Below are 23,393 nucleotides of genomic sequence, written 5' to 3'. Positions count from 1 at the left end.
GGAATAGAGTGGAATGTCATTGAGTCTTCCTCATTCGAAAAAAAAAGAGCCCCTTTGCAGATATAGCTGTCCATATCCATGGGTTCCAGATTCATGGATTCAACCAACCGCGGATCGAAAATATTCAGAAAAAAATTCCACAGTTTCAAAAGTTGAAACTTGAATTTTCCACCTGCTGAGTCCTATGTTGAATTCCCCACAAACGAAATGATGTGCAGCATCTTATGTGGTTTTATAAGTAATCTAGAGATGATTTTTTTTTTTTACTGCTCCTTATGGAGCAGAGCTAACTCATAGGCAGTATACCCAGAGTTGGCCATAAGTAATCTAGAGATTATTTTAAATATACAGAAGGGTGTACCTAGGTTATATGCTATTACTATGCCATTTTACAGAAAAGACTTGAGCATCCTGAGATTTTGGTATCTGTGGGGGTCTGGTACAATCCCCCATGGATATCGAGGGGCAACAGTATTCACAAAGAAAAAAGTTTAATTACACCAACAGCACATTTAATTAAGTCTCCAAGACTCCATCTCTGATGGGGTGAATTTAAAGAATGCGTTATTATAATTTTGATAGTTGGTCAGAATTTCGTATCTGGATAGCTGAGGGCCAGACCTACTAGCAAGTAGCTCTGTGTTGACTATGGACAAATGCGACTGTGCTAATTCTAAAAAGGTGATGTTCTCTTACTAATTATAAAATGCAATTCTAAAAGCAAACACGACATATATACGAATGTTAGTTTTATTGGACAAGGTCAAAAAAGTTTCTCTCCCATAGAAGGGAAAAATGAGACATCTTTCTCTCTTTGCTTTGAATGATTGTGTGTTTGGAGGTAAGTGTGTTGTGGGTTTGTAATTCACCTCTTTAGGGGCAGGGAAGTGTGATACTCATTTTTGTAGCCCCTCATGCAGCCTGCACAGAGCATTTAGTGGCCATTCAGCCAATGAGAGTCTGTATATTTCTCTAATTTCTGGGCAGCAAAACGGGGTAGGTGGGTGATTTTAGTATTTGGACCATCCAACAAGGGGAGGACTGTTGCCAACTCCCCGGTTTGTCCTGCGGTGTTTCTTTCTTTTTGTTGTTGTTGTTCGTTTGTTTTGAGATGGAGTCGTGCTCTGTCACCCAGACTGGACTGCAAGGGTGCGATCTCGGCTCACTGCAACCTCTGCCTCCTGGGTTCAAGCAATTCTCCTGCCTCAGCCTCCCGAGTAGCTGGGAGTGACTACAGGCATGTGCCACCATGCCCAGCTAATTTTTGTATTTCTAGTTAGAGATGGGGTTTCACCATATTGGCCAAGCTGGTCTTGAACTCCTGATCTCAAGTGATCTGCCTGCCTCAGCCTCCCAAAGTGCTGGAGTTACAGGCATGAGCCACTGCACCCGGCCTGTCCTGTGATATTTCTGACCTTGAGTCTTGCCCTCTGCAGGCCATTGGCCACTGGGAAGACAAAGCTAACGTGACTGTTTAGAATGTATTTCCTATCGGCCGGGCGCAGTGGCTCACACCTGTAATCCCAGCACTTCGGGAGGCTGAGGTGGGCGGATCATCTGAGGTTGGGAGTTCAAGACCAGCCTGTCCAACATGGAGAAACCCCGTCCCTACTAAAAATACAAAATGAACCGGGCATGGTGGCCCGTGCCTGTAATTCCAGCTACTTGGGGAGGCTGAGGCAGGAGAATCACTTGAACCTGGGAGGCGGAGGTTGCGGTGAGCGGAGATCACACCATTGCACTCCAGCCTGGGCAACAAGAGCAAAATTCCACCTAAAAAAAAAAAAAAAAAATGTATTTCCTACCTTGGTGGCTTCTATGGGTTCCTGGGCAGGTGGGATGGTTTTTGCAGTTGTATTTTGCTAGAGGTGACAGTGGGGAGGAAGTGCATGGAAGGTAAAGCTGGTTTTTCGTTTGTTTGTTTTTGTTTTTGTTTTTTGAGATGGAGTTTTGCTCTTGCTACCCAGGCTAGAGTGCAGTGGCGTGACGTTAGCTCACTGCAACCTCTACCACCTGGGTTCAAGCAATTCTCCTGCCTCAGCCTCCCTAGTAGCTGGGATTACAGGCACCTGCCACCAGGCCCGGCTAATTTTTTTTGTATTTTTAGTACAGATAGGGTTTTACCATGTTGGCCAGGCTGGTCTTGAACTCCTGACCTTAGGCGATCCACCGGCCTTGGCCTCCCAAAGTGCTGGGATTACAGGTGTGAGCCACCCTGCTCAGCCAAAGCTGTTTTTTTAAGCAACAATATTATTCTAGGCATCGTGCTAAATTTAACAGCTTTACCTACCATAAAACTCACCCATTATAAGTGTACAATTAATTCAGGGTCTCTGAGTTAGGCTTGCACATAAAATACAGGATATCCAGTTAAATGTGAATTCTAGGCTGGGCACAGTGGCTCACGCCTGTAATCCCAGCACTTTGGGAGGCCTAGGCAGACAGATCACTTGAGGTCAGGAGTTTGAGACCAGCCTGGCCAAAGTGGTGAAACCCCTGCCCCTACTAAAAATACAAAAATTAGCTGGGTGCTGTGTTGCGTACCTGTAATTCCAACTACTTAGGAGACTGAGACAGGAGAATCACTTGAACCAGGGAGGTGGAGGCTGCAGTGAGCCGAGATCGCGCCACTGCACTCCAGCCTGGGCAAGAGTGAGGCCCCACCTCAAAAAAAAAAAAGCGAATTCTAGGTAAACAGCAAATGTTTTCTTTTCTTTTCTTTTCTTTTTTTTTTTTTTTGAAATGGAGTTTCACTCTTGTTGCCCAGGATGGAGTGCAATGGCGTGATCTCGGCCCACTGCAACCTCCGCCTCCCGGATTCAAGCGATTCTCCTGCCTCAGCGTCCCGAGTAGCTGGGATTGCAGGCATGTGCCACAGCGCCCAGCTAATTTTGTATTTTTAGTAGAGACGGGGGTTTCTCCATGTTGGACAGGCTGGTCTCAAACTCCCGACTTCAGGTGATCCACCCACCTCAGCCTCCCAAAGTGCTGGGATTACAGGCGTGAGCCACTGCGCCCAGCCCAGCAAATGCTTTCTTAGTGTAAGTATATCCCATGCAATATGCAAGGATGTCCCATCTGAGACATACTTATATTAAAAATAGTATTTGTTGCTTATCTGAAATTTAAATGGGCATCCCGTATTTTTATTGACTAAATTCGGGAACCCTACAATTTGTGAAGACAGTTGTACAAGCATCACCACAATCCAGTTGAGCACATTTTCTTCACCCCCAAAAGTTCCCTCTTGCCCAATGGCAATTGTCCTCTGATCCCTCTCAAGTCCCAGGCAACCTCTGGTCGGCATCCTGTCTCTATGGAATTGGAGAAGACTGTATTTTTAAGTGGAGAGACTTGGCTGTTACATAACTGTTTAGCACCCGAGTATTTGCATGAAGAGTTTCATTTCATTTTTTCAAGCGAAACCATGGAGGAGAGTGGCTGCCCAAGGTGGGGTTTGTCTTTTGCCGTCTGAGTGGCCCCTGGGATGCAGGTATGTCCATTATTTAAATCTCTTGGTGTTTACAGACCACTTGGGTAACCCCTGTTGTGGCAAGGCTGAGGACCTCTTCACCTGTCACTGAGTGTGGGGACTCTTTTCAGGCCTGGGCAGGGCAGGAAGTCTGGAGGGGATATCAGGTGATCAGAGGGGCCATTCAAGAATGCTGCAGGCTACACTGACAAAATGCTGGTCCTTGGCTACCTGGGACCAGTCCTGGAATGACTTAACTAAATTAAATATTATGAATCAAGGTGCCTAGCACCGTGCCTGTTGCCTAAATGGTAGCTGGAAAATAGTCTCCCACGAATCCAGAGTGACATTTGTTCCACACCCAGTTGGGCCTAAGCCTCTAGATCTAGAGATATCCATGAAGAATGGCTCTTGCTTTAAGAACTTAATTCTTTAGTGACTAATGTTTCTAGAGCATTAACCACAGGCAAGCATTTTCTAAGTGCTTTACATATGTTAATGTCCAGTCCTCACAGACACACTGTGAGGCAGATGCTCGCATTCTCTCCGTCTTGCCTATGAAGAAATCAAGGCTCAGAGAGGTTAAGCAAATCCCCTGAGGTCACACAGCTAGTCTGATCCTAGAAGAGCCTTTTCTTCTACTATTACTCTGTGTTGCTTCACAATATGGTGTAAGTTCTGTGGGAGCCCAGAAAGCAAGGCATCTGAGCTACTGGGAAGGAGGGATGAGACAAGTCCCCTGAGGAGTTAGGTGACCAAGGAAGCAGGGAACAGCATTTCAAGCAGAAGGAACAGCACACGCAAGGGTTACAGGCAAGAGACCATGGCCTACATGAAGAGTGGCTGATGAGGTTTGGGATAAGTGCCTTCCCAGAGCATTTCAAAAAAACTCATATGTTTTCTTTGGGGAAAATAGTCTGATTTTGGCAACAGAAAGAATCTCAAAAGAAAGCCTTGGGACCTTCAGGAGCTATTGTTAACTTGGTGAATTGTCTCTGGTGCATCTCTCTCCCTCACAAGGCCTGTTTGTTCTTCTGTGATAAAAGTGCTAACAGCACCTGTGCTGTGGGCTCATTTAATAGAACACAGTCGTGTGTAGGGCGTAATATAAGAGAATGGAATGGAATAACGTAGGTGGCATGCATCGAGAGCTTCACATGTGGTGGCCACCCAGGTGTGGCACAGCCCTGGGCCCCGACGCATCCGCTCGGGCACCCATGCCTTACTGACACATTGAAGAGGAGCTGGGAATTTGTTTTCCATCTGGCAGAGCCCCTTCTCTCTTCCTCTACCTGCGGTTCTGGGGGCTCAGTCTGGAGAGGCGCCAGGCGGCTAACCGACTCTGGCGTTGGGAATGCGTTTGCAGGGAGCCAGGGGAAGGGAGAAGTCTTATTGCCGGCTCCCTCTGGGCTCCCTTCCTGGTGATTTATCACTATGGAAACTGAGCTCCTTTCCTCTTCGCGCTGCCGGCTGGTGGGGGTGCACATTGTTGATGCCGTTGCCGCACAGATCAGAAGTTCCTTCCTCTTTCCTGCTGCAGAAATGCCACAGTAACCTACGTGGCCCAAGAACTGCAGCTCACACCTGAAGAGCCCAGTCTTGGGAAAAACAATCTCATCGGATTCCCCAGGGGTCACGGGGGCCTTCTGGGTAAGCAGAGCCGGCCTGAGAACAATGTCATGGGAGAACAATGCAGCCACCGGGCTGAGCTGGTGGCCCTGCTGTTCCTCTTCCTTCAGCTTCCCTAGCTGGGGGTTAAAAATGGATTTACAGGCAGTCGCAAGTAGCATCATGTTAGGCGGCAGAAAACTGAAACTCAGAGTCTCTTAGTGTGGGCAAAGTCTCCCGTGACAACCCGCTTGCTGCAGGTGCCCAGCCCTGCGTATGCCCACTCATGACATATGCCCACCCACTGCATTTGCCCACCCACTGCATATGCCCACCCACTGCATTTGCCCACCCACTGCACATGCCCACCCACTGCATATACCCACTCACTGCATATGCCCACCCATCACATATGCCTATCCATTGCGTGTGCCCACCCATGACATATGCCCACCCATGACATTCCCACCCAGTGCATGTGCCTATCCACTGCATATACCCAACCCCTGCATATGCCCACCCATTGCATATGCCTGCCCATTACACATGCCTATCCACTGCATATACCCATCCACTGCATATGCCCACCCACCGCATATACCCACTCACTGCATATGCCCATCCACTGCATATACCCACTCACTGCATATACCCACTCACTGCATATACCCACTCACTACATATGCGCATCCACTGCATATACCCACTCACTACATATGCGCATCCACTGCATATACCCACTCACTACATATGCCCATCCACTGCATATGCCCATCCACTGCATATACCCACCCACTACATATACCCACTCACTGCATATACCCACTCACTGCATATGCCCACTCACTGCATATATCCACTCACTGCATATACCCATCCACTGCATATACCCATCCACTGCATATATCCACTCACTGCATATGCCCAGTCACTGCATATGCCCAGTCACTGCATATACCCATCCACTGCATATACCCACTCACTGCATATACCCACTCACTGCATATACCCATCCACTGCATATACCCATCCACTGCATATACCCACTCACTCACTGCATATGCCCACTAACTCACTGCATATACCCACTCACTGCATATGCCCACTCACTCACTGCATATACCCACTCACTGCATATGCCCACGCACTGCATATACCCACTCACTGCATATGCCCACGCACTGCATATACCCACTCACTGCATATGCCCACGCACTGCATATACCCACTCACTGCATATACCCACTCACTCACTGCATATACCCACTCACTGCATATGCCCATCCACTGCATATACCCACTCACTGCATATGCCCACGCACTGCATATACCCACTCACTGCATATACCCACTCACTCCATATACCCACTCACTGCATATACCCATCCACTGCATATACCCACTCACTACATATGCCCACTCACTGCATATACCCACTGCATATGCCCATCCACTGCATATGCCCATCCACTGCATATACCCACCCACTACATATACCCACTCACTCACTGCATATACCCACTCACTGCATATGCCCACTCACTGCATATACCCACTCACTGCATATACCCATCCACTGCATATACCCATCCACTGCATATATCCACTCACTGCATATGCCCAGTCACTGCATATACCCATCCACTGCATATACCCATCCACTGCATATGCCCATCCACTGCCTATACCCACTCACTGCATATACCCACTCACTGCATATGCCCATCCACTGCCTATACCCACTCACTGCATAGGCCCATGCACTGCATATACCCACTCACTGCATATACCCATCCACTGCATATACCCATCCACTGCATATACCCACTCACTCACTGCATATGCCCACTAACTCACTGCATATACCCACTCACTGCATATGCCCATGCACTGCATATACCCACTCACTGCATATACCCACTCACTCACTGCATATACCCACCCACTGCATATACCCACTCACTACATATGCCCATCCACTGCATATACCCATTCACTACATATGCCCGCTCACTGCATATACTCACTACATATGCCCATCCACTGCATATACCCACTCACTACATATGCCCACTCACTGCATATATACCCACTTACTGCATATGCCCACGCACTGCATATACCCACTCACTGCATATACCCACTCACTCCATATGCCCACTCACTGCATATACCCACTCACTGCATATACCCATCCACTGCATATACCCACTCACTACATATGCCCACTCACTGCATATACCCACTGCATATGCCCATCCACTCACTGCATATGCCCACGCACTGCATATGCCCACGCACTGCATATACCCACTCACTCCATATGCCCACTCACTGCATATACCCACTCACTGCATATACCCATCCACTGCATATACCCACTCACATATGCCCACTCACTGCATATACCCACTGCATATGCCCATCCACTGCATATACCCACTCACTACATATGCCCACTCACTGCATATACTCACTACATGTGCCCATCCACTGCATATACCCACTCACTACATATGCCCACTCACTGCATATACCCACTCACTGCATATACCCACTCACTGCATATGCCCATCCACTGCATATACCCACTCACTGCATATGCCCATCCACTGCATATACCCACTCACTGCATATGCCCACGCACTGCATATACCCACTCACTCCATATGCCCACTCACTGCATATACCCACTCACTGCATATACCCATCCACTGCATATACCCACTCACTACATATGCCCACTCACTGCATATACCCACTGCATATGCCCATCCACTCACTGCATATGCCCACGCACTGCATATACCCACTCACTCCATATGCCCACTCACTGCATATACCCACTCACTGCATATACCCATCCACTGCATATACCCACTCACTACATATGCCCACTCACTGCATATACCCACTGCATATGCCCATCCACTCACTGCATATGCCCACGCACTGCATATACCCACTCACTCCATATGCCCACTCACTGCATATACCCACTCACTGCATATACCCATCCACTGCATATACCCACTCACTACATATGCCCACTCACTGCATATACCCACTGCATATGCCCATCCACTCACTGCATATGCCCACGCACTGCATATACCCACTCACTGCATATACCCACTCACTCCATATACCCACTCACTCCATATACCCACTCACTGCATATGCCCACGCACTGCATATACCCACTCACTGCATATACCCACTCACTCCATATACCCATCCACTGCATATACCCACTCACTACATATGCCCACTCACTGCATATACCCACTGCATATGCCCATCCACTCACTGCATATGCCCACGCACTGCATATACACTCACTCCATATACCCACTCACTGCATATACCCACTCACTCCATATACCCACTCACTGCATATACCCACTCACTGCATATACCCACTGCATATGCCCATCCACTCACTGCATATGCCCACGCACTGCATATACCCACTCACTGCATATACCCACTCACTCCATATACCCATCCACTGCATATACCCACTCACTGCATATACCCACTCACTCCATATACCCACTCACTGCATATACCCATCCACTGCATATACCCACTCACTGCATATGCCCACCCACCACATATGCCCATCCACTGCATATGTCCTCCCATCACATATGCTCACCCACTACACAGGCCTGGTGAGAGCTGGCTCTGCTGGACTTGGTCTGGCCCTCCGTAACCATTCCTTAGAGGCCAGTGCCTGGATTAGAGCACCCTGGGCATGGCATCACATGTACCTGTGCCAGGTCCTAGACTCAAGGACACAGGGCAAGGGGAGATTCCAGAGACAACAAAGGAAGCTCCCTGGCCAGGAAGTCCTGAGACACTGCCAGGCCCAGCAGTCCCCTTGCTGGCCACACAGACAAGACATGGCCAACATCAGGGCCTCAGGGTCCTTCTCTGTAAGTTGACCTAAGGGATTCCTCTGTAGGCCTCATCCTATGGGGGATGGGAGAGAGGGAGCTAAGAGCACCTCCTACTTGCCCATCTCTCTCTTAGAGAGGTTCATCTAAGAGTAGCTTTCTGAGGAAACTGGCCTTCAAACGACTTGGGAGAAAAACATTTCATTTAGGAGCTGAGGCTTGTCAATGCATCTCACAATAATTTGCAGAAATCCCCTTTACCTCCCTGAATATACAAGATCTTTTCTAAGTGCAAAGTGTTCCTGTTTGTTTTCCGTTTAGAATTTCCCCTTGTTGAGGGCATATTTGTTCCCTCTCACCCTCAGAGAAAATTTCCAAGTTCCTTCCACATTCTAAAGAGCAATGTGAAAATTCAAGATTTTCTGTTTTGTTTTGTTTTGTTTTTTTGAGACTGAGTCTCGCTCTATCGCCCAGGCTGGAGTGCAGTGGTGCGATCTCGGCTCACTGTAACCTCTGCCTGCCGGGTTCAAGCGAATTCTCCTGCCTCAGCCTCCTGAGTAGCTGGGACCACGGCACGTGCCACCACGCCTGGCTGATTTTTGTATTTTTAGTAGAGACAGGATTTCACCATGTTGGCAAGGCTGGTCTCCAACCCCTGACCTCAAGTGATCCTCCTGCCCTCAAGTGATCCTCCTGCCTCAGCCTCCCAAAGTGCTGGGATTACAGGTGTGAGCCTTGGCATCCGGCCCTATTTTTTAAATAGAAATATTTTTATTGGGATAATAGTACATTTGCATGCATTTGCAGTAAATAATACAGAGATATGTACCAGTTTCCCCTAATGGTAACATTTTGCAAAACTACAGTATACCATCACAACCAACTTTTCTGGTTTTTGTTTATTTGTTTTGTTTTTGAGACAGGGTCTCCCTCTGTCACTCAGGATGGAGTGCCATGGCCCAATCATGGCTCACAGTAGCCTCCACCTCCCGACTCAAGCAATCCTCCCACTTCAGCCTCCCAAGTAGCTGGGACCACAGGCATGTACCCCCATGCCTGGCTAATTAAAAAACAAAATTTATGTAGAGATGGGGGTCTCACTATGTTGTCCAGGAGGGTCTCTATGTTGTCCAGGAGGGTCTCGAACTCCTGGGCTCAAATGATCCTCCTGCCTCAGCTTCCCAAAATGCTGGGATTACAGTCACGAGCCATAGTGCTGGCTGCAACTGGTCCATTTTTAAAAAGCTCTAATTAAAGCAAGTCCTTGACATTTGGGAGGTATCCATCCGCAAGCCCAGATGTGTTCCCACATTCTGAGTATTATGAATGTTTACACAGGCTCCCGACATGGTCCTAAATCACATGAATCTCATTTCTGTCTAGAAGCACCATTTCCTGTGCATATTCTCATACCCCAACTTGGCTGCCTTTTTTATTTTTATTATCTATTTATTTTAATTGTGTTTAATCAGGTAATGAAGCTGTAAAGAAACAGGAAACATGGAGACAGTTGTATAGAACAAGGTGAAGGATTACATCCTTGAATAACCTTGGTGAATACATATGTTACATTCAGTGTATTTCAACTGTTTCAGACTTTGATCCCTTCCATCTTTGTTCTAGACCAAAGATTTTTCTATTGTGGAACATTTCAAGAAGTCCTGAAATGTTTTTCTTTTTTTTTTTTTTTTTTTTTTTGAGACAGTCTCACTCTGTCACCCAGGCTTGTGTGCAATGGCGTGATCTCAGCTCACCTCTGCCTCCCGGGTTCAAGCAATTCTCCTGCTTCAGCCTCCCGAGTAGCTGGGATTACAGGCATGCACCACCATGCTCAGCTAATTTTTTGTATTTTTAGTAGAGATGGGGTTTCATCATGTTAGTCAGGCTAGTCTCAAACTCCTGACCTCAGGCGATCCACCTGCCTTGGCCTCTCAAAGTGCTGGGATTACAGGTGTGAGCCACCGCACCGGGCTCTGAAATGTTTTTCTTCTAGAGGCCCTGTGTGAGGAATTAGGGCTCAGGGCTGAAGGCAGGCAGCCAGCGTCGCCACTTCAGCTGTGGGATCGTGGACAAGAGTACTAACCTCTCTGAGAGTCTTGTTTCTCTCTTGTAAAAGGAGGGTAATAACAGTAATTGACTCATCAGATTAAAGGAAATGTGAGATGTATGTAAGCACTCAATAAATATTAGTTATTATTATTTAAATAAAAGCTCCATAGCGGAGTCTTCTAATTTTTAGGAGTAAAATCATAACTCTCATGCAAATATAAAATGAACATGTGTCAAATATTTTATTTAACTTATCAATTAATGAGTGAACCAGTGAAATGCTATAACTTACTCAAAGGAGAATCAAAGAGGATATGTATATATGATTACATTGATTGACCAATTGATCATTAGATACACAGATATCTACCATCAGAGATGCTAAAATGAATTGGCTTAAAAGATGTAAAATTGGCCGGGTGCGGTGGCTCACGGCTGTAATCCCAGCACTTTGGGAGGCTGAGGCGGGTGGATCACCTGAGGTTGGGAGTTCGAAACCAGCCTGACCAACATGGAGAAACCCCGTCTCTACCAAAAATACAAAATTAGCCGGGCGTGGTGGCGCATGCCTGTACTCCCAGCTACTCGGGAGGCTGAGGCATGAGAATCACTTGAACCCAGGAGGTGGAGGTTGCAGTGAGCGGAGATCATGCCATTGCACTCCAGCCTGGACAACAAGAGCGAAACTCTGCCTCAAAACAAAAGATGCAAAATTGCTCAATATCATTAGGGGAATTATCAACTGCATCATCCCCACTGGACACAATTTGCATTTCTCTGGACAACCTGGAAAATTATAAAATATCTCAAAGACAATGAAAGGCACGGATACCTCATAGTCAGATAAGCTGGAAGAATGCGCTAGATTGCCTCTACTTTTTGTTGAAGACACCCAGGAATCTTTTAGGCCTATTTCAAACCCTTTCACAATTTTTCCTGATGCTTGTTCATTTGATATGAGGTCAAAGGACAATACTTAACGTTAGCCATATCCCTATAGAATTTTATGATATTGAGGCCCGCAGTGGCCTTATGAGGAGCAATCTACAGGCTGGTGAGCTGAGGCTTGGTAGACTTGGCTCACATGAATTCAGAAGTCCACAAACCTCCCCCAAGGCAGCTCCTCCTCCCTTTCTTTTTTCTTTTCTTTTCTTCTTCTTCTTTTTTTTTTTTTGAGATGGAGTCTCACTCTGTCACCCAGGCTGGAGTGCAGTGGTGTGATCTTGGCTCACTGCAACCTCTGCCTCCTGGGTTCAAGCAATTCTCCTGCCTCAGCCTCCCTAGTAGCTGGGATTACAGGTGCCTGCCACCATGCCTGGCTAATTTTTGTAATTTTAGTAAAGATGGTGTTTCATCATGTTGGACCAAGCTGGTCTCGAACTCCTGATCTCAGGTGATCCTCCCGCCTCGGCCTCCCAAAGTGCTGGGATTACAGGTGTGAGCCACTGCACCCCACCAGCTCCTACTCCCTTTCATGCTGGGTGGTGCAAAGCAGGATTGATCTTGGCCCCTCAAGGCCAAACTAATGAAACTGTGCTACATGGAACTGATGCGGAGCAGGTGAACTCCAGAATTGGGGCTTAGCCTGGCAGGGTTCTTGGCTTTGCCCAGGAAAGAATTCAAGTGCAAGCTAGGGGAGCCGGTGGTGTTAGATAGCAACTTGTATTGAAGTGGCAGTGCCCAGCAGCAGCAGACGGACTGCTCCTTGTGGAGCAGTGTGCCCAGAGCACCAGCTCAGGGCAGTTCTGCATCATATGTGTGCCCATCTAGTTATATGCAAATTAAGGGCCAGACTATACAGAAATTTCTAGAAAAAGGGTGGTAACTTCTGGGTCGTCAGGTCATTGCCATGGAAAGGGGTGGTAACTCCCGATGTTGTCATGGCAATGGTAAACTGACATGGCACACTGGTGGACGTGTCTTATGGAAAACTGCTTTCTCTCAGTCTCTGTTTAGCTAGTCTTCAATTTGGTCCAGTGTCCAAGCCCTACCTTTGGAGTGGAGTCCCACCGCCTACCTCAGAACATTTGTAGAGCCATTTAAAAAGGAAAACTCTCTAATGTGACCCTTTGTAGAGCCACTTTATGTCTGACAAGGAAAGGCTGGAATTCTTTCTGCTGTGTAGGCACAGGTTCAGGGCCACACAGCCCTTCCTTTCTTTGAACACCGGATTAGTGCGCCAGGGAGCCCCGGCGTGGTGGATTCAGGCTCAAACACTGAAAACAGTCCAGCAAAACCTTAACCTATAGAGAGTGAAGGGCACAGGGCCAGGGGAGGGGAGCTCTTCGCGGACACAGGGCGACTTCTTTCTCTAACCTGCCTTTTGGGTTTCCTTGGCTTTTCCTCCCTCCTCCTCTTGGATGAACTTGTGAGAATGAAGGTACATGTCTGTGGCCCATGCTGGGTCCTCCAGGCATGGTGGGGTCTGGGAGGGCCATGGCTGAGGAGCCCAAGGAAGCTGGGCCCGTTGCTTTCTCACTGGAGGATTTGTCTCAGAACCATGACACAGTCAAATGAGAACAGAAACCCCACTCTAAGGCCGGGGTCGGTGGCTCAGGCCTGTAATCCCAGCACTTTTTTGGGAGGCCAAGGTGGGTGGATCACCTGAGGTCAGGAGTTCGAGACCAGCCTGGCCAACATGGCAAAACCCCATCTCTACTAAAAATACAAAAAGTTAGCTGGGCATGGTGGCGTATGCCTGTAATCCCAGCTACTTGGGAGGCTGAGGCACGAGAATCGCCTAAAACTGGGAGGTGGAGGTTGCAGTGAGCCAAGATTGTGCCACTGCACTCCAAACTGGGCAACAGATCCAGACCCTATCTCAAAAAAAAAAAAAAAGAAAAAAGAAAAGAAAGAAATCCCACTTCAAATCTCTACTAGAGGTTGCTTGAAGGTTGCTGGAAGGGAGATGTGAGGGCAAACTTACACCACGCTGCCCAGAGAAAAACCCACGAAAAACTTGTGTCTCCCTCAGAGTCATGGTAGTGGCCCCAGCGTCCCTACCACCCCTCCCAAAGTCAACCAGTCAGTCTCGCCCTGTTTCCCTCACCCCCAGATCAGCTCCTTTCTGCATCATCCTGGGTTCATCCTTCTGTTGTCCCCAGACGACCCCACCACCGCTGGGGATAGAGACTAGGCTGCATTTTGCTTTTCTTTTTGTTTTTGGGGTCCCTGTCATTCTAAAGTTTGTCCAGCCAATCTGCTTAGGTTTCCACAGTGGGAACACAGACAACTTTTTTTTTTTTTATTGAGACGGAGTCTCTTTCTGTCACCCAGGATGGAGTGCAGTGGTGCAATCTTGGCTCACTGCAACCTCCGCCTCCTGGGTTCAAGTGATTCAGCCTCCTGAATAGCTGCGACTACAGGCTTGTGCCACCACGCACAGCTAATTTTTAGTAGACATGGGGTTTCACCATGTTGGTCAGGCTGGTCTCGAACTCCTGATCTCAAGTGATCCGGCTGCCTCAGCCTCCCAAAGTGTTGGGATTACAGGTGTGAGCCACCATGCCCGGCCAGATGCTGTTTTTTTATGTTGTCTGGGCAGTCATTTGTGAGCTCCATGAACAGTTGCATGGTCATTTTTAGCATCAGGCCAGAGCTATGATTCCCAGCCCACAGTGACAGAGGCCACCTAGCCACCTTTGCAATGGCAACCACATTGACGATGACAGTCTTCCTTCCTTTTCCTTTGTCTTCAGCTGTGGCAATCAGTGGGACACTGCTCTGACCCCGGCATTGATTTTGACAAATACTTGGCTCCTTGTTAGCTTTATTAATAAGATGAAGAGATATTTGACAGCTACATTTTCCCCCTAAAAGAAGAAGGAGTGGCCCACATGGCTTCTGGAGTTCTTGGGAACTGACACAAAACTTGCCTCATGGTGGAGGCTGGGTTTGCCTCAGGTGGGCCCAGAGGAGACTCCGCAGCTTTAGGAATCACCTCCATCTCTCTCAGCTGGCTTTTTTTTTTTTCTTTTTTTGACAGAGTCTTGCTCTGTGGCCCAGGCTGGAGTGCAGTGGTGCAATCTCGGCTCACTGCAACTTCCACCTCCCAGGTTTACTCGATTCTCTTGCCTCAGCCCTCTGAGTAGCTGGGACTACAGGCACATGCCACCACGCCTGGCCAATTTTTATATTTTTAGTATAGATGGGGTTTCACCATGTTGGCCAAGTTGGTCTCAAACTCCTGACCTCAAGTAATCCACCTGCTTCAGCCTCCCAAAGAGCTGGGATTACAGATGTGAGCCACTGCGCCTGACCTTTTTGTATTTTTTTAATAGAGACAGGATTTCGCCATGCTGCCCAGGCTAGTCTCAAACCCCTGACCTCAGGTGATCCGCCTGCTGTTGCCTCCCAAAGTGCTGGGATTACAGACATGAGCCACCATGCCCGGTCTCATCCGGCCTTTTAAAACATTTGCAAAACTTTCCTTACCTGCTGTGTTGCACAGTTCTGGCTGAAATATACCTCCCTATAATTTCCACCAAAAGTAGAAAAAAGTCTAGTTCTTCTTTCATATAAAAACAATGCAATTATTTAGGCTGTGCAGGATCGGGGTGTCAGGTACTTTTCAGGTCTGAGGTGAGGCCGTGGATAGGGCAGCTTCTACCCACCTCATCTCAACTCTCCCTTTTCTTGCTTGGTGTCACATGTAGGACCAGTTACATAATTTGTGGGTCTAGTGCAAACGAAAATTCAAAATTATCAAGAATTTCAAGGTGGCGACAGCAAGGCATCAAACCAAGCATGGCAGCTTCTGAGCACAGGGCCCCTGTGACAGCACGGGTTACACATCCATGAAGCTGGCTCTGGTCTCATGACTCATGTGTGTCAGGTCAGGGACTGGGTCTGAGCGTTCTGTCCAGAAAGGTGCTGTAAAAGGTCAATCATAGAAGCCTTGTAGCAAGCCAGGCAGACACAGGCAGGCAGATGTGGTGCTGGGAACTTGGTTGATGTTTCACCTCCTGGCCCTCAGCTCCCCATCTGTAATATGGGTCATGATACCCCTGTGGTAGGCTGCTGATGACCCCCAAAGATATCAGGCCCTGACCCTGGAACCTGTGAATGTTGCCCTATATGGTGTCTTAGTTTGTTTGGACTGTGTGCCTTAGAAACAACAAAAATGGGCTGGGCGCAGTGGCTCACGCCTGTAATCCCAGCACTTTGGGAGGCCGAGGCGGGTGGATCACCTGAGGTCGGGAGTTCGAGATCAGCCTGACCAACACAGAGGAACCCCATCTCTACTAAAATTACAAAATTAGCCAGGCATGGTGGCTCATGCCTGTAATCCCAGTTACTCAGCCGGCTGAGGCAGGAGAATCGCTTGAACCCGGGAGGCGGAGGTTTCGATGAGCTGAAATTGTGCCATTGCACTCCAGCCTGGGCAACAAGAATGAGACTCCATCTAAAAAAAAAAAAAAAAAAAAAAAAAAAAGAAACAACAAAAATGTATTTCTCACAGTTCCAGTGTCTGGTGAGGCCTACTTCCTCATTTATAGATGGCTGTCTCTCTGCTGTGTCCTCACATGATGGAAAGGACTAGGGAATTCTTTTCTTACTTTTTTTTTTTTTTCTGTTTTGAGAAGGAGTCTTGCCCTGTCACCGAGGCTGGAGTGCAGTGGCGAGATCTCGGCTGACCACAACCTCTGCCTCCCGGGTTCAAGTGATTCTCGTGCCTCAGCCTCCCAAGTAACTGAGGCTACAGGTGCGCCACCATGCCAGCTAATTTTTGTATTTTTAGTAGAGATAGGATTTTGCCACGTTGGCCAGGCTGGTCTCAAACTCGTGGCCTCAAGTCAATCTGCCCGCCTTGGCCACCCAAAGTGCTGGGATTACAGGCATGAGCCACTGCACCTGGTCTAGGGATTTCCTTATGGTCCCTTTCATAAGGGCACCAGTCCCATTCATGAGGGCTCCACCCTCATGATATAATCACCTCCAAAGGCTCCACCTCCAAGTACTATCACACTGGGGATTAGGTTCCAACATGTGAGTTGTCGCGGGGATGCAAACATTCAGTTTGTAACATGTGGGAGAATGGGATTTGCAGATGTGATTAAGTTAACAGTTTTGAGATGGGGAGATTATCTGGATGGGCTCCAAATGCAATCACAAGTGACCTTACCAGAGGGGCAGAGGGAGGCGGGGCACATTGGTTTACACCTATAATCCCAGCACTTTGAGAGGCCCAGGCAGGAGAATCCCTTAAGCTCAAAAGTTCAAGACCAACCTGGGAAACATAGCGAGACCTCATCTTTACAAATAATTAAAAAATTATCTAGGCATGGTAGTGCGTGCCTGTGGTCCCAGCTACTCAGGAGGCTGAGGTGAGAGAATTGCTGGTGGTCAAGGCTGCAGTGAGTCGTGATTGAACCACTGCACTCCAGCCTTGGAAACAGGGTGAGACCCCATCTCAAATAAATAAATAAATAAATAAATAAATAAATAAATAATAAATAAGGGAGATTAGACACACAGAAGAGAGGTGATATGAAGATTGAGCAGAGATTTGAAGATGCTGGCCTTGAAGACTGGAGTGATGCACCCACAGACCAAGGAATGCCAGCAGCCACCAATCTGCTCCTGTAAGAGGCCAGGAACAGATTCTCCTCCCGTAGAGCCTCTGCAGGGAGTGTAACCCTGCTGGCAGCTTGATTTTGGTCCATTCATACTTATTCTAGATCCAGAATGGGGAAAGAATAAGTTTCTGCTGTTTTAAGCCAGGAAGTGTGTGGGTATTTTTCACTGTAGCCACAGGAAATGAAAACATACCCTCTGAGATTTTTAAAATAACAGATTCATTGAGATATAGTTCATATGCCATACCATTTACCTATTTAAAGCATGCAATTCAATGGTGTTTCATATATTCAGAGTTGTGCAACCATCACCCCAATCAATTTTAGAACATTTTCATTATCCCAAAAAGAAACCTGTATTCTTTAGCTATCTTGCCTAATCCCCCAGCCCTAGCCAACCAAACTACTTTCCATCTCCATGGATTTGCATATTCTGGACATTGCACAGAAATGGAATTATATAATATGTGGCCTTTCATGTGTAGCTTCTTCCACTTAGCATGTCTTTAAAGTTCATCTATAGTGTAGCATGTATCAGTATTTCATTCCTTTTGTTGTTGTTGTTTAGAGACAGTCTCACACTATGACCTGGGCCAGAGTGCAGTGGTGCAATCCTAGCTCACTGTAGCCTCAAAGTCCTGAGCTCAAACAAGCCTCCCATCTCAGCCTCCAGAGTAGCTGGGACTACAAGGGCACACCACCACACCAGGCTAATTTTTAAAAATTTTTTGAGGGAAGTAGGTGGGAAGTGAAAAAAAAATTTTTTTTTTGGTAGAGCCAGGGTCTGGCTATGTTGCCCAGGCTAGTCTCGAACTCCTGGCTTTAAGCGATTCTCCAGCCTCAGGCTCCCAAAGTGCTAGGATTACTGGCGTGAGCCACCATGCCCTGCCCAGTACTTTATTCTTTTTATTGCCAAATAATATTCCATTATATGGCTATAACACATTTTGTTTACTCATTCATCAGTTGATGAATATTTGTGTTGTTTCTACATTTTGGCTATTGTGAATACTGCTTCTATAAACATTTGTGGTTTTTTTTTTATTTTTTTTGAGACGGAGTCTTGCTCTGTTGCCCCAGGCTGGAGTGCAGTGGCACGATCTCGGCTCACTGCAAGCTCCGCCTCCCGGGTTCACGCCATTCTCCTGCCTCAGCCTCCCGAGTAGCTGGGACTACAGGCGCCCGCCACCATGCCCGGCTAATTTTTTGTGTTTTTAGTAGAGACGGGATTTCACCGTGTTAGCCAGGATGATCTTGATCTCCTGACTTCGTGATCCACCCGCCTCGGCCTCCCAAAGTGCTGGGATTACAGGCGTGAGCCACCACACCCGGCCCTATAAACATTTGTGTGCATGTTTTTGTGTGGGCATGTTTTCAGCTCTCTTGACTATATCCCCAAGAGTTTAATTGCTGCTGGATCACATGGTAACTCTATTTTTAATTTTGGGGAACTGCCAGCTGTTTTCAAAGTGGCTGTATCATTTTACAGTGCCATAGTAACATATGGACGTTCCTGTTTCTCTACATCCTCATCAATACTTATTGTCTGTCTTTTTGGTTACAGTTATCCTAGTGGGTATGAAGTGGTATCTCATTGTAGTTTTGATTTGCAATTCCCTAATGACTAATGATGTTGAGCATCTTTTCATGTGCTTTCGGTCATTTTTTTTAATCTTCTTAGGAGAAATAATCTGCTCAAATCCTTTTTTTTTTTTTTTTTTAAGATGGAGTCTCATTGACTCTATTGCCCAGGCTGGAGTGTAGTGATGCGATCTCGGCTCACTGCAACCTCTGCCTCCTGGGAACAAGCGATTCTCCTGCCTCAGCCTCCTGAGCTCCTGAGTATCTGGGATTACAGGCATGTGCCACCCCCCAGCTAATTTTTTGTATTTTTAGCTGAGATGGGGTTTCACCATATTGGCCGGGCCGGTCTTGGAACTCCTGACCTTAAGTGATCCTCCTGCCTCAGGCTCCCCAAGTGCTGGGATTACAGGCGTGAGCCACCACGCCCTGCCCCTTTGCCAATTCTTTAAAATGGTTGTGTTTTTGTTGTTGAGTTGTAACAGTTCTTTATATAGTCAAGATCCTAGACCCTTATCAGATATATTATTTCCAAATATTTTCTCCCATTCTGTGAATTACCTTTCACTTTCCTAATGCTATCCTTTGCAATAAAAACATTTTTAATTTTAATAAAGTCCAGTTTATCTATTTTTGTTATTTTGTTGCTTGTGCTTTTGTGGTTTTGAGAACAGAATGCACAAACACCTGTTTTGGCTTTAGTGCCTGGGACATGGTGGTGCTCTTCCCAGGCCAGCGGCCAGGCCACTCAGGATGGAAGACAGTAGGTCCCTTAACCCCTTGGGCTGTTGTGTGCCTGATCTGTTGTCAGGCCCTTCTTCATTAGGTTTAGAAGATACAGTCATCAGAAGAATAAAACTACTGTCTAGGTAAAAGAAATTTTTAAATATATAATATGAATATATTCTTATTTATACCAGTGCAGTTTCAAAATGTAATTTTTTTTTTTAATGGAGGAAGAGGTCTACAAAGGCAAAAATGCCTGTGGTTATGAGTCATAATACAACCATGTCAGCCAGGTGCGGTGGCTCATGCCTATAATCCCAGCACTTTGGGAGGCCGAGGCGTGCAAATCACTTGAGCTCAGGAGTTCAAGACCAGCCTGGGCAATGTGACGAGACCCCACCTCTACAAAAATTACCAAAATTAGCCGGATGTGGTGGTGCATGCCTATAGTCCCAGCTACTCGAGAGGCTGAGGTGGGAGGATGGCTTGAACCTGAGAGGCAGAGGTTGCAGTGAGCTGTGATCACACCACTGCACTCCACCATGTGCAACAGAACAAGAACCTGTCTCAAAAAAAACCCCAAAAAACCCCAAAAACAAAACAACCATGTCCCTTGTAACTGGAGGGGGCCTCCTGCAGGGGATGGAATAGCACAGACTCCTCCACAATGTCCCTGCCTGCCTCCCTTTTGCCCAGCTGCCCACCTTTGTGAGGGGCCAGACTTGGGTGGTGAGGGCAGCACATGGTGGGTGTGGAAGAAAAGGCACTGAGCGCTGCCCCTTGGGTTCACTAAGTCAGCTGAGCTCCAGAGCAGCGATTCAGATGTGGCAGGCCCAGCCAAACCAGACCAACAACTGTCATTATTATTGTTCAATCATAACCATTGTGTTTTTTAAAACTTTTTAATTAATTATTATTACTTTTTGAGAGAAGGTCTTGCCCTGTTGCCCAGGTTAGAGTACAGTGGCATGATCGTGGCTCACTGCAGCCTCAAACTCCCGGGCTCGAGCGTTGCTCCCGCCTCAGCTTCACGAGTAGTTGGGACTACAGGCATGCACCACCGTACGCAGCTATTTTTTATATTTTTTTGTTGTTACTATGTTCTTATTGTGCTCTGCTGGTTAAATGTGCTTTCAAAGGCTAGCTCTTGTTTGATCTTCCTAACAAGCCTATTCAATGGGTAGATGGGCACATTATTCCCATTATATAGGTGAGGAACATGAACCTCAGAGCATTTAAGCTATTAAGCTGAAGAGAACAGACAGGAACCCCAGGCTTCTGATTTACGCATTAGTGCACATTCACTCCCAGCCTGGGGTGTGTCCCAAACCCAGTGGATGGGGGCTGTTGAGTCTGGCTCATCAACTCTCCAAGACTAATGAGATCTGCAGCTACAGGTAGGGGAAATGGAATGGCCGGTGAATCTCATTTCCGATCACCATTGTCATGAAATAAGTGGTTGGCCTGCTGTGCCTGGTGCTGGTAACCCTCTGACATGTCTGTTGCCCACCTGCCTCCGCCTTCCTCCCCCCACCCCACCTCCAGCTGCTCAGAAAAACCACTTCCTGAAGTTTATTCCAGCAGACAGCTTTTTTGTGCAGTTAACGAGTCGCTATGTTTCGGATCTGCGTTACTTCCCCGGTATTTGAAGGCAGGAGCACTGCAGGTAGGAATGACTATGTGTCTGTCCTCCTTCAATTCTGCTTGGCTGAGAAGAAGCAAACAACACCATGGGAGAAACAGGGTCCTGGATGAGTTTGTTAAGCCTGGTGGGAACTCCTGGGGTCCCTTGGTTATGTAGGAGTCAGTCTCTTGATCAGTTACCAAGAAGCCAAAGCAGTGTGGGAACCTTTGCCCCAACCCAATCAAGGAATCCACCAAGGTCAAGGGGAAGAAGTGAGGAGAAAGGAGAGGCCCACAAAGGAATAAAAACCCATTCAATTTACTATATTGAAAAAGGCAAGGCCAGGCGTAGTGGCTCATGCCTATAATCCCAGCACTTTAGGAGGCTGAGGCTGGAGGATCTTTTGAGCCAAGAAGCTGGAGACCAGCCTGGGCAAGACCCTGTCTCTACAAAAGGCAAAAAATCAGCTGTGCATGGTGGTGCACACCTGTAGTCCCAGCTACTTGGGAGGCTGAGGTGGGAGGATTGCTTGAGCTCAGGAGTTTGAGGCTGCCGTGAGCCATGATTGTGCCACTGCACTCCAGCCTAAGAGACAGAGTGAGACCCTGTCTCAAAAAAAAAAAAAAAAGAAGATGTTGGCTGGGTGCGGTGGTTCATGCCTGTAATCTCAGCACTTTGGGAGGTTGAGGTGGGTGGATTGCTTACGGTCAGGAGTTTGAGACCAGCCTGGCCAACATGGTGACACCCCATCTCTACTAAAAATACAAAAATTAGCTGGGCATGGTGGTGCACACCTGTGATCCCAGCTACTCGGGAGGCTGAGGCAGGAGAGTTGCTTGAACCCAGAGGCAGAGGTTGCAGCAAGCCGAGATTGCAGCACTGCACTCCGGCCTGGGCCACAGAGCAAGACCCTGTCTCAAAAAAAAAAAAAAAAGGCCAGGCACGGTGGCTCACGCCTATAATCCCAGCACTTTGGGAGGCCAAGGCAGGTGGATCATGAGGTCAGGAGATCGAAACCATCCTGGCTAACACGGTAAAACCCCGTCTCTACTAAAAATACAAAAAATTAGCCAGGCGTGGTGGCGGGCGCCTGTAGTCCCAGCTACTCGGGAGGCTGAGGCAGGAGAATGGTGTGAACCTGGGAGGCGGAGCTTGCAGTGAGCTGAGATCATGCCACTGCACTGCAGCCTGGGCGACAGAGCGAGACTCCATCTCAAAAAAAAAAAAAAAAAGATGCTAACTGATACATAGATCACAAATAAGCATGTGAAAACATGCTCAATATTGTTAGTCAATAAGAAAATGCATATTGAAACCATAATAAGATATTACAATACCTCCCACTAGAATGGCTAAAATTAAAGGCCTGCCAAGTGTTGGTGAGGGTGTAGAGCAACTGGGACTCACAGACTGCTGATGGGAATGCAAAATGGTATAACCAGTTGGGAAAACAGTTTCTTAAAATATTAAACATACATACACCTATCGTATAATCCAGCTGCTTCATTCCTAGGTATTTACCCAAGAGAAATAAAAATATATGTCCATACAAAGGTTTGTTCATAGCAGCTTTATCTGTAACAATGCAAGATTGGAAACAGCCTAAATGTCCATCAGTAGACGAATGGAGAGTCTAGGTGCAGTAGCTCATGCCTGTAATCCCAGGGTTTGGGGAAGCTGAGGAGGATGGCTTGAGGCCGGGAGGTCAAGACCAGCCTGGGTAACAAGAAAAACCTTGTCTCTAAAAAAAAAAGAAAGAAAAAATAATAGGCGAATAAATAAATAAACTGTGGTGTATTCATACAATGGACTGCTACTCAGCAGTAAAAAGGAATGAAATATTGATACACCCA

The 23,393-nt window shown here is 47.3% G+C and overlaps 1 protein-coding gene across 2 annotated transcripts in view; it reads left to right on the top strand.

Moving 5' to 3' along the window:
• The first annotated feature begins 3,396 nt into the window (after window positions 1-3,396).
• PECAM1 (platelet and endothelial cell adhesion molecule 1) overlaps window positions 3,397-23,393 on the top strand; it is a 93,049-nt gene continuing 73,052 nt past the window's right edge. Inside the window, exon 1 of one of the 2 annotated variants that reach the window (XM_063656301.1) lies at window positions 3,397-3,493. The gene's annotated coding sequence lies outside the window, so the exon portion shown is untranslated. Of the gene's footprint in view, window positions 3,494-21,448; window positions 21,583-23,393 lie in introns of those variants that run through there. The other variant, XM_054459019.2, reaches the window with a different exon arrangement.

This window comes from Pongo pygmaeus, chromosome 19 (genome assembly GCF_028885625.2).
Source record: "Pongo pygmaeus isolate AG05252 chromosome 19, NHGRI_mPonPyg2-v2.0_pri, whole genome shotgun sequence".
NCBI classification, from domain to species: Eukaryota; Metazoa; Chordata; class Mammalia; order Primates; family Hominidae; genus Pongo; species Pongo pygmaeus.
Note: the sequence above shows the minus strand (reverse complement) of the source record. Positions and strands in the feature narration are given on the sequence as shown.